The sequence below is a fragment of the Sebastes fasciatus genome, chromosome 22 (assembly GCF_043250625.1).
Source record: "Sebastes fasciatus isolate fSebFas1 chromosome 22, fSebFas1.pri, whole genome shotgun sequence".
In the NCBI taxonomy this organism is placed as follows: domain Eukaryota; kingdom Metazoa; phylum Chordata; class Actinopteri; order Perciformes; family Sebastidae; genus Sebastes; species Sebastes fasciatus.
The window spans coordinates 3,110,688-3,120,200 of record NC_133816.1 but is presented as its reverse complement, the minus strand read 5'-3'; the positions used below and the strand labels follow the sequence as shown (position 1 = coordinate 3,120,200).

The 9,513-nt window shown below is 43.0% G+C and overlaps 2 protein-coding genes across 2 annotated transcripts in view; one reads left to right on the top strand and one right to left on the bottom strand.

Annotated features, from left to right (window-relative positions):
• LOC141760402 (uncharacterized) overlaps positions 1-9,513 on the top strand; it is a 135,931-nt gene that overhangs the window by 67,126 nt on the left and 59,292 nt on the right. The gene's annotated exons all lie outside the window — the stretch shown is intronic.
• Positions 1-9,513, bottom strand: part of LOC141761186 (uncharacterized) — a 47,151-nt gene that overhangs the window by 4,779 nt on the left and 32,859 nt on the right. The gene's annotated exons all lie outside the window — the stretch shown is intronic.

Here is a 9,513-nt window from a genome sequence, read left to right as displayed (position 1 = left end):
ACCTGTTAGCCCAAGAGTCACCTAACACTGAGACGGGTTCTGTTTCTGGCCCATCCAACCAAACCTTAGCGGCTCCTAGCTGGACCTCCTCATCACCTTAGACAGCTACCGGGCGCCAGTAACGGCCCACCTGGTGGACATAGGTTCCCTACCCTCCAGAAGTGCACCCAATCCATCCATAGCCGCACCACCTCACGGTTTGACTGGACTCCATTCCCACCCCGGAAAGAGGGAGATTATTCTTCAAGCATGAGTGGCTTTAGTGACTACGGAGTTTCGGACGGTCCTTACCCATCCCGAGAACAAGGCCTGCATACCTGTCGTGTCAAGTCTCTTGTAAAGGACATACAGTGCTTCGACCCGAGTAGTTGAGAGTCGAACATCGACGACTATCTCTGAGAGATCGAGCGCTGCCTCCTTGACTTACCTTACGCTTTGTCACGTGAGAAGCTGAAGCTTGTCTGGAAGACTATGGCTAGAAGCTTCCATGTCTTCATGGAAACATTCGCACCAGAGACCCGAGATCGCTACCCAGCGCTCTGTCAAGCCCTGCAAGAAGAGTATTTGCCGTACACAGACTAAGCTTCTGCCACTCTCTGTGCTTTCGCTGTCAGGCACAAAAAGCATGAACCTCTGAGAGATTATTAATTATTAAGTCTTTTTTACGCCACACCCTGCTCAATTTTACAAACTTTACATTACAAACATTACTTGCTATCATTGATAAAAATGCACCTTTCAAAAAGCTTAGGGTTAAATATAGATCAAGCCCCTGGTTCACAGAATTATCAATGATGTTCAAGGCAAGGGACAAAGCTTGGGCTCTAGCAAGGCGCACTGGTGAAGCAGCCCATTGGCTGACTTTCAGGCAACTCAGAAATAAATGCACATCCTCCTTGAGAAAAGCAAAAGCCACTTATCACATTGAATTAATCTCTAGCTCTTTTACAAACCCATCTAAATTTTGGAAAGCATTTGTTTTAGGACTTCCGGTTTGAGCAACACCATGTGAAGACGTGTTAGGCTGAGCGCTTCACCAAACTTGATTTATTCACGCAAAAATACATTCTCAACCAGTGTCAAGTGTTCCTACGTAATTATAAGTGAAGGGAAAAGATTAAATAGCACTAGAAGCAACGTTGTAACCATGCCGCGCAACAAGATACAAGAAGCTAGCACGACTGCAACTAGCATGGAGAGCACGGGTGAGAAGATGGAAGCTGGCGGTGGCCAAGAGGCAATTCTCTATGAGATAGGGAGACTGAAAGTGGAGCTACTCTCGAAAATTGAGGAGAAGGCAGAAACCCAAGCCACTGAGATCAGAAATCAGTGTGAACAGTTAAGAGGAGAATTTAAAAATGCAGTCAAACATGAAGACCACGGCACTAGAAGCCCGGGTGTCCGATATGGAGGAAGCAGGGAACGAACACTAAGACGCTATAACGACCTTTCAACAGGAGGTAGCCCAGTTGAAATGCGACGTTACCAACTAGGATCAGAAGAATGAGGACTTGGAGGCTAGATCTCGAATCGGTGTGAAGGAGAGACGAGAGGATGGGAAACATGTACCAGAATTCGTTTCACAACTGCTTAAGGATTCTCTTGGGCTGGATAAAGCTCCTCTGTTGGACCGGGCACACCGTACTTTACGGGGAAGACCGGGAGATGACCAACCAGCAAGAGCACTGGTAGTGCGGTGCCACTACTTTCAGGAACGGGAGCTGTTGATCAAGAAGGCCATACAGAAAAAAGAGATTGTTACTCCAGATGGTGACAGAATACAACTACACCCAGAGGATCACAAAACAACAGGCTGCCTTTAATGAGGTGTGCGGTGAGCTGCGACGTCTTGACAGAGTTCTCTACGGCTTGTTTTACCCAGCAGAGCTGAGAATCACAACCAAGGAGGGGACCAGACGGAGCTTCAAGGACGCCAAGTTAGCCATGGAGTTTGTGAAGGGGAAGCTAAAGTCATAAGATGAATAGATATTGGTTTACTACATGTTGCCCATAATATAACAGTGAACTATGTTTGAGTAATGTAAACGGCCATACACCGAGGCTACGAAAGATGGATAGTCTAGTCTAACATGGACAAACAGCTTGGACAGAAGCCTGTTATTCTTTACTTGTTGAAAGTGTTCTACACCAAGATAAAGGTAGGCTGTTATTCAACCTTCTTACTTATGTTTGTTTGATTGAGGTTTCAGCATGTTTAAAATATTGTGAGAAGCGTAATCCTATCTTAACAGTTTGTTCGTTTCTATTTTATTGATATACCACCCGCAGATAAGGTAAGGTGAGGTGATGCATGGGATGCCTGGCTAGGGAGTTTTGTAATTGTACAGGGGAAGCTGTTCAATTTACCTGTCGTGTTGGTAGATTTATACGCCCCCAACTGGGACAATGTGAAAGTCTCCCAGACCCTAATAGCCATCAGTTTATAGTAGGTGGAGATTTTAATTGTGTATTACATCCAGTTTTAGATCGATCAAAATCTCTATCTGGGACGCTAAGCAGATCAGCTCGATGTGTAAATGATTTCTTACAAACTTATGGAATGGTAGATGCATGGAAATACAAGAACCCAACATCCAGGCAATATTATTTTTTTCCCACAGCACACCAGACTGATTCTAGAATTTATTTAATTTTTATAGACAAGAGAATGTTGCCCTTGCTAAGATCTTGCGATTACACAGGCATAGTTATTTCTGACCACAGCCCTGTCTCTATGAAACTTAATTTCCCAGACAGTGGACCATCAAGACGTGTATGGAGGCTCAACCCTAGGCTACTGGCAGATAAAGTGTTTGAGTCTTTTATATCCAAGCAAATAGACTTCTTCCTTGAGACTAATCAGACACCAGACATAAGTAAACACACCCTCTGGGAGGCGATGAAGGCCTTTTTACAGGGCCAGATAATTTCATATAACGCCAATGTGCATAAAAAAAGAGTGGAAAGGATCAATCAACTCATCTCCAGAATAAACGCTATAGATCAAGAACACTCTCAGAATCCCGGTACCAACCTATACATGGAACGAGTGGCATTACAAACAGAATTTGATACATTAACTACAGGGTCAGAAGAGGAGCTGTATCTAAAATCCAGGAGGAAGGAATATGAATATGGAGAGAGAGCCAGTAAGTTACTCAGCCACGAGTTAAGACAGGCTACTGAAGCTGGATATATAGCAGAAATAGAAACCCCTCATGGTAAAACCACGGATCAACTGGATATTAATAATCAATTAAAAAAATTTGATGTGGATTTATATATGTCAGTGTCTTGTGGTGGAGTAGAGACAGAAAATGTTCTTAACAATCTAGAATTACCTTCCATTAGCAAAAAGGATAAAGAAAATCAGCCTATATCAGCTAGGGAAATTGAGCTTGCAATTAAAGGAATGAAAAGTGGAAAAGCCCCCGGACCCGATGGGTTTCCCATTGATTTTTATTTAAAAAATGCATTGAATATGAATATCTCTTTGCAGTTTTGAACAAGTTTGTTTTTGGTCCAACTTTCTGCTCCTGGATCAGGGTCATATATACCTCTCCAAAGGTATCCGAAATAACAAGATTATATCAGACTATTTTCCCCTTCACAGAGGTACTAGACAGGGATGTCCGTTGTCCCCACTCTTGTTTAATATAGTCATAGAGCCCTTAGCCATAGCAATAAGACAAGAGGTAAACTTGATGGGTATTAACAGGGGTGGCCACACCCATAAATTATCATTGTATGTGGATGACCTTATTCTTTATATCTCTGAACCCGAAGCATCAATCCCTAAAGCCCAGGGGTCTCATTTATAACCGTTGCATACGCACAAAATGGGGCCTGAAATGTGCGTACGCCACTTCCCACGCAATAGGGCGGCTGCGGCTGTGGCTCAGAGGGTAGAGCAGGTTGTCCACCAATCGGAAGGTCGGTGGTTCGATCCCCGGCTGCTCCGGGTCACATGTCGATGTGTCCTTGAGCAAGACACTTAACCCCAAATTGCTCCCGGAGGCATAGCCATCGGTGTGTGAATGAGTATTTAGATTAAATCCTGATGGGCAAAGTTGGCACCTTAATAGCCTCTGCCATCAGTGTATGAATGGGTGAATACTGACATGTAGTGTAAAGCGCTTTGAGTGGTCGGAAGACTAGAAAAGCGCTATATAAGTCCAAGTCCATTTACCATTTACCATTCCAATAGTTGTGATCTATAAAAACAAACTTGACGGGAGAATGTGCGCACCGGTACGGAAACTTTGACCCGTGCGTACGCACATTATGGAGGCACCGAGGCAGGGGAAACTGGCGACGCAGATGGTGAGGTGGTGAATTGAAGCCAGACTGTAGACATTAAATGTCATTATACGTATAATGATGCCTCTCACACATTTAACTTCTCTTCATACTTATATCCACTTTATCATAAACATTTAAAACAGCAGTGTTATTTGTGCTATTGAGCCATAACTATTCTACAAGCACCTTACAAATGTAAAATATATCAGCCAACTCAAATCAAATTCTGCTCAATATCTCAATATCCGATGCAACTATCAGACTGTCTCCAGTGCGCCACCGCGGTGCGCCACTCTGCCTCCTCCAGTCACCTCCGCCCGGCACATCTTCACCATTCACCTCCACCCAGCACATCTTCACCAGTCACCTCCACCCAGCACATTTTCACCAGTCACCTCCACCCAGCACATCTTCACCAGTATGGATTGGGTAAATTAACAAAGTGTGGAAATAAAGCCAGTGACAGCTCTCACACAATCGTTACTCTCCATATCCTCATTATCATTATCAGTCCTAATCATAATACAGGACAAGTTCACTATAAAAACTTAAATAAATAAATAAATTGTGTTCACTGTGTGAACTGTGTTTTTGGCGCACGCCATTTTCGGCTTTTGTGCGCACGTACATTTTTAGTGTGGATCCTACGCACTGTTTTATAAATGAGACCCCTGGACATTATATCTAAATTTGGGAAAATATCAGGTTATAAAATAAAAAATTCCAAAAGCATAATATTTCCAATAAATGATCATGCACAGCAGTTAGATTATGACCAGTTCCCATTTAAAGTAGCTGGAGACAAATTCACATACTTGGGTGAATCAGTGACATGTAAATATAAGGACTTGTTCAAATGTCATATGTTGCCAGCATTAGAGAAAGCCAAACAAGACTTAAAGTGGCAGTAGTCAGTATATTTTTGGCATAATTGGGCAAAAATTCCATAATAACCTTTCAGCATATTGTAATTCAAGTGTTCTGAGAGATAACTAGACTTTTGCACCTAATCATGGCTCTGTTTTCAGGCTTTAAAAAATGTTTAGCCTGTGACGGGAGACTTTGACCAATCACAGGTCATTTCATTGAGACAGCATTCCTATTGGCTGTGCTCCGGTCATGTGACCAGAACCTGGCATTCCTTCAACAGATTTTACATGGCAGCCGCGTCACAAACTTTCTCATTTTACAGCTATACCATGCACTACAAGATAATTCTGAAAACATTTGAGGCGAGAAATAGGCATTAATGTAACATAATATGATTCATATTTGATCAGCGTGGCCTAGTGTGACCGATTGGTCGGAGTTCGCAAGTGATTGACAGCCGGCTCTCATAGACAGCAGTTGGACAGCAGATCTCAGATCAGCTCTGACTAATTGTTTTCCTCCGGCCGGTGAAATCTTGCAGATGACGTTAGGAGCACCGGAGGACAAGACACAGAGGCACATGATTTTTTTTCAGGTTACCTGTTTCATGTACTACTGTCCCGATATAGCAACCGTTTTATAAAAATAACTTTTTTTAATCCTATGTGCTTCAATCTCGCCTACTTCAGCTTTAAACCGATGGTCATTGTTTCCTATTTCTCTAGCGGGTAGGGTAAATTTCGCCAAGATGACCATTCTACCTAGACTTCTGTTCCTGTTTCAGATCGTTCCTGTTCTATCAGGACACAGGACCATTATGGGCTGAGATGGAACAGTTTGCTTGTAATCCAGGGTCCTTACCATCAATGTTTTGTGCACCACTACCTCTCAGCAAGACAGTCAACCCCATTGTAAATGGCTCACTGAAAATATGGTCCCAGTTTAGGCAAGGCAAGGCAAGGCAAAAAGTGCAAAAGAATATTAAGACATAATTAAAACAGTTATAAAAACATAAAAACATTAAAGATTAGAAAATAAAAACAAGCTAAAAAATAAAAGCTAGGATAGAAGCTAAAATAGAGTATAACACACAAGAGTAAAAGCTCTAGTGCAGTATACGATCATTATCTGGTTTAATAAAAGGCAGCAGCAAACAGGAACGTTTTAAGCTTTGATTTGTCAGAGTTGTAGCGGCCCTGCCGTTTTCTGGGAGCGTGTTCCAAATATTTGGTGCATAAAAACTGAACGCTGCTTCTGCATGTTTAGTTCTGACTCTGGGGACACTAAGCAGACCTGATCCAGATGACCTGAGAGGTCTGGATGGTTCAGAACATAGCAGAAGATCAGAAATTTATTTTGGCCCTAAACCATTTAGTTATTTGTAAACCAGCAGCAGTATTTGAAATCAATTCTGGTGTAGAGACCTCAGAACTGGACTGATATGATCCACTTTCTTGGTCTTAGTGAGGACTCTAGCAGCAGCGTTCTGAATCAGCTGCAGCTGTCTGATAGATTTTTTAGGAAGACCAGTAAAGACGCCGTTACAGTAGTCAAGTCGGCTGAAGAAAAACACATGGACTAGTTTTTCCAAATCCTGCTGAGACATCAGTCCTCTAATTCTTGCTATATTCTTCAGGTGATAGAAGGCAGTTTTTTTAATTGTCTTAATATGGCTGTTTAGGTCACACTTTAAACATAAGCTGTTGACTGGGGGCGCTTCCTTGTGTGCGACCCGCTACAGTTTTCACCGTTTCTTTCTTTTTTTATCTGTTCTTGTGTGTGTGTGTGTGTGTGACGGTACGGAGGACCAATATGTGGACTTTGGGAAAGTATGCGCATTTCCTTGCTTACTTTTTTATCCTGACGCTAGTTTGCAGCGTATGTCAAGGGGAAAAGACGCTGCAACAACATGGCGATCGGATCACTATCAATAGGGAGCTTCTCCTGTCGCTACGTTCTTCGGCGGAGGGAGAGATCCCGACAAACATTCCAGCAGAGATTTTTGTCCCTTTCCACCTGGACAGAAGATCTTCACGCCGGCTCTCGCGGCGGAAAAGAGGAAGGAGAGGAGGTATTCGCCGCAAAATGAAAAAACTCTGCCTCGATAACCGGCGTCAGTTACCCCCCTTGCCCTCGGTCTTTTTATGTAATGCCCAGTCTTTAAGGCGCAAGATTGACGAGCTGGAGATCTGGGCAAAGTACAAACGTGAACTTAAGGAATGCTGCCTGCTCGCGATCACCGAGACGTGGCTTAATGAGAGCGACCAGGACAGCGACCTGGCTCTCACTGGATTCGGCTGTCCCATCAGACTGGACCGCTCCTCTGAAGCGACGGGGAAAAGCCGCGGAGGTGGGGTCTGCTTCTATGTAAATCAACGGTACTGTAACAACATCATTGTGCGGGAGAAAATATGTACCCCTGATATAGAGCTACTCTCCATCTCCCTACGTCCTTTTTATCTGCCACGTGAGTTCCCCCAACTGTTTTTTACTCTTGTGTACATCCACCCCAGAGCCAACGCCAGTGCTGCCACTCAGCTGATAGTGGATGTATCACACAAGCTGGACTCTATTTGTATTGATGCTCCTAAATTTTATCTTGGAGATTTGAATCATGTCCGACTAGACAGAGTTTTACGGACATATGAACAATATGTAAGTTGCTCCACCACACAAAAAAACACTATCCTTGACTTGTGCTACGGAAATGTGACGGGAGGCTACAAGTCCATACCTATGCCAGCTTTGGGAGCTTCATATCACAACAGCATATTTTTACTGCCTACATATAAACCATGCTTCAGACGCCAGGAGAGAGAGGAGAAGGCTGTTAAGATCTGGACAGAGGACAGCATCTCCTCCCTCCAAGCCTGTTTTGACTGCACAGACTGGCAAGGCTTCTTTGATGCTTGTGGTGATAACATTGATGAACTTATAGAAACTGTCTCATCCTACATCACTTTTTGTGTTGATTCTGTAATCCCCTCTAAACAGGTTGTTATTTTTCCCAATAACAAACCATGGGTAACAAAAGATCTTAAATCTGCTATTAATAAAAAGAAAAAGATCTTTTTCACTGGCAACCCTCAGGAGAAGAAGGTTGTCTCCAAAGAGGTTAAGGTTGAAATAGCCAAGGCTAAAGCCAAGTACAAAGAAAAAATAGAAAGTCAGTACGTAAATGGCGACCTAAGGTCAGCCTGGCAGGGGATTAAATCTATGGCCTCTATTAATCAGCAAGCAAATACATCCAAGCAGTTTATTAGCATTAATGGAGTTGAGGATGTAGACTTGGCGAACACTTTTAATTTGTTCTTCTCGCGGTTTGAAAGGTCTGACTTCACTCAGGATGTATCCAGGTTGAGGGACTCCCTGGTACTCCACAGCGATATATTGATATCTCAAGAGCAGGTCAATTGTTTATTTAGGAAAACGCGGACAAGGAAAGCTTCTGGCCCTGACGCCATCTGTGGTCGCACTTTGCACCACTGTGCTGATCAACTTAGTGAGGTTTTCACTAAGCTCTTTCAGATTTGTGTTGACAGCTGCCAGTTACCCAAAATTTGGAAATCCTCCACCATAATTCCCATTCCTAAAGTTAAAAACCCCAGGGAATTAAACCAATTCAGACCTGTTGCACTCACTTCCCTGGTAGTGAAGAACCTGGAGAAAATCTTAAAGGAAGAGGTTCTTTCCCTGGTGGAGGGCAAACTGGATTCACTTCAGTTTGCATATCAAACAGGTAAAGGAGTGGAAGACGCTAAACTCTTTATCCTGGACAAAGTTTATAGACACCTGGAAACACCAAAAGCTCATGTCAGACTCTTATTCGCTGATTTTTCTTCAGCTTTTAATAAGATGCAGCCTCACATTCTGATTGAGAGGCTTGCATCTCATTTTAACCTACCTCACCAGCTTTTAAAATTGGTTTTAAACTTCTTAACAGACAGAACACAACAGGTTTTAGTTAATGGTATTATGTCTAATACCTCGGTCTCTAATACAGGTTCTCCGCAAGGCTGCGTCCTTTCGCCATTGCTTTTTATTTTGTACACAGATAGCTGCAGGTCTTCTAAGGAGGGCAGCTTATTAGTGAAATTTTCAGACGACACTGCACTCCTGTCGCTCCTACAGGGGGCAGAGTCAGATCATGGCTGCGCTCTTCCTGCCTTTGTCGAGTGGTGTGACAAAAATTATCTTGATCTTAATGTCTCAAAAACTAAAGAACTTGTGATTGACTTTAGAAAAAACAAGATTAATCCCACTCAGAGTATAATTCATGGCGACGATGTTGACATCGTGCACTCTTATAAGTACCTGGGCACAGTGTTTGACTCTCATCTC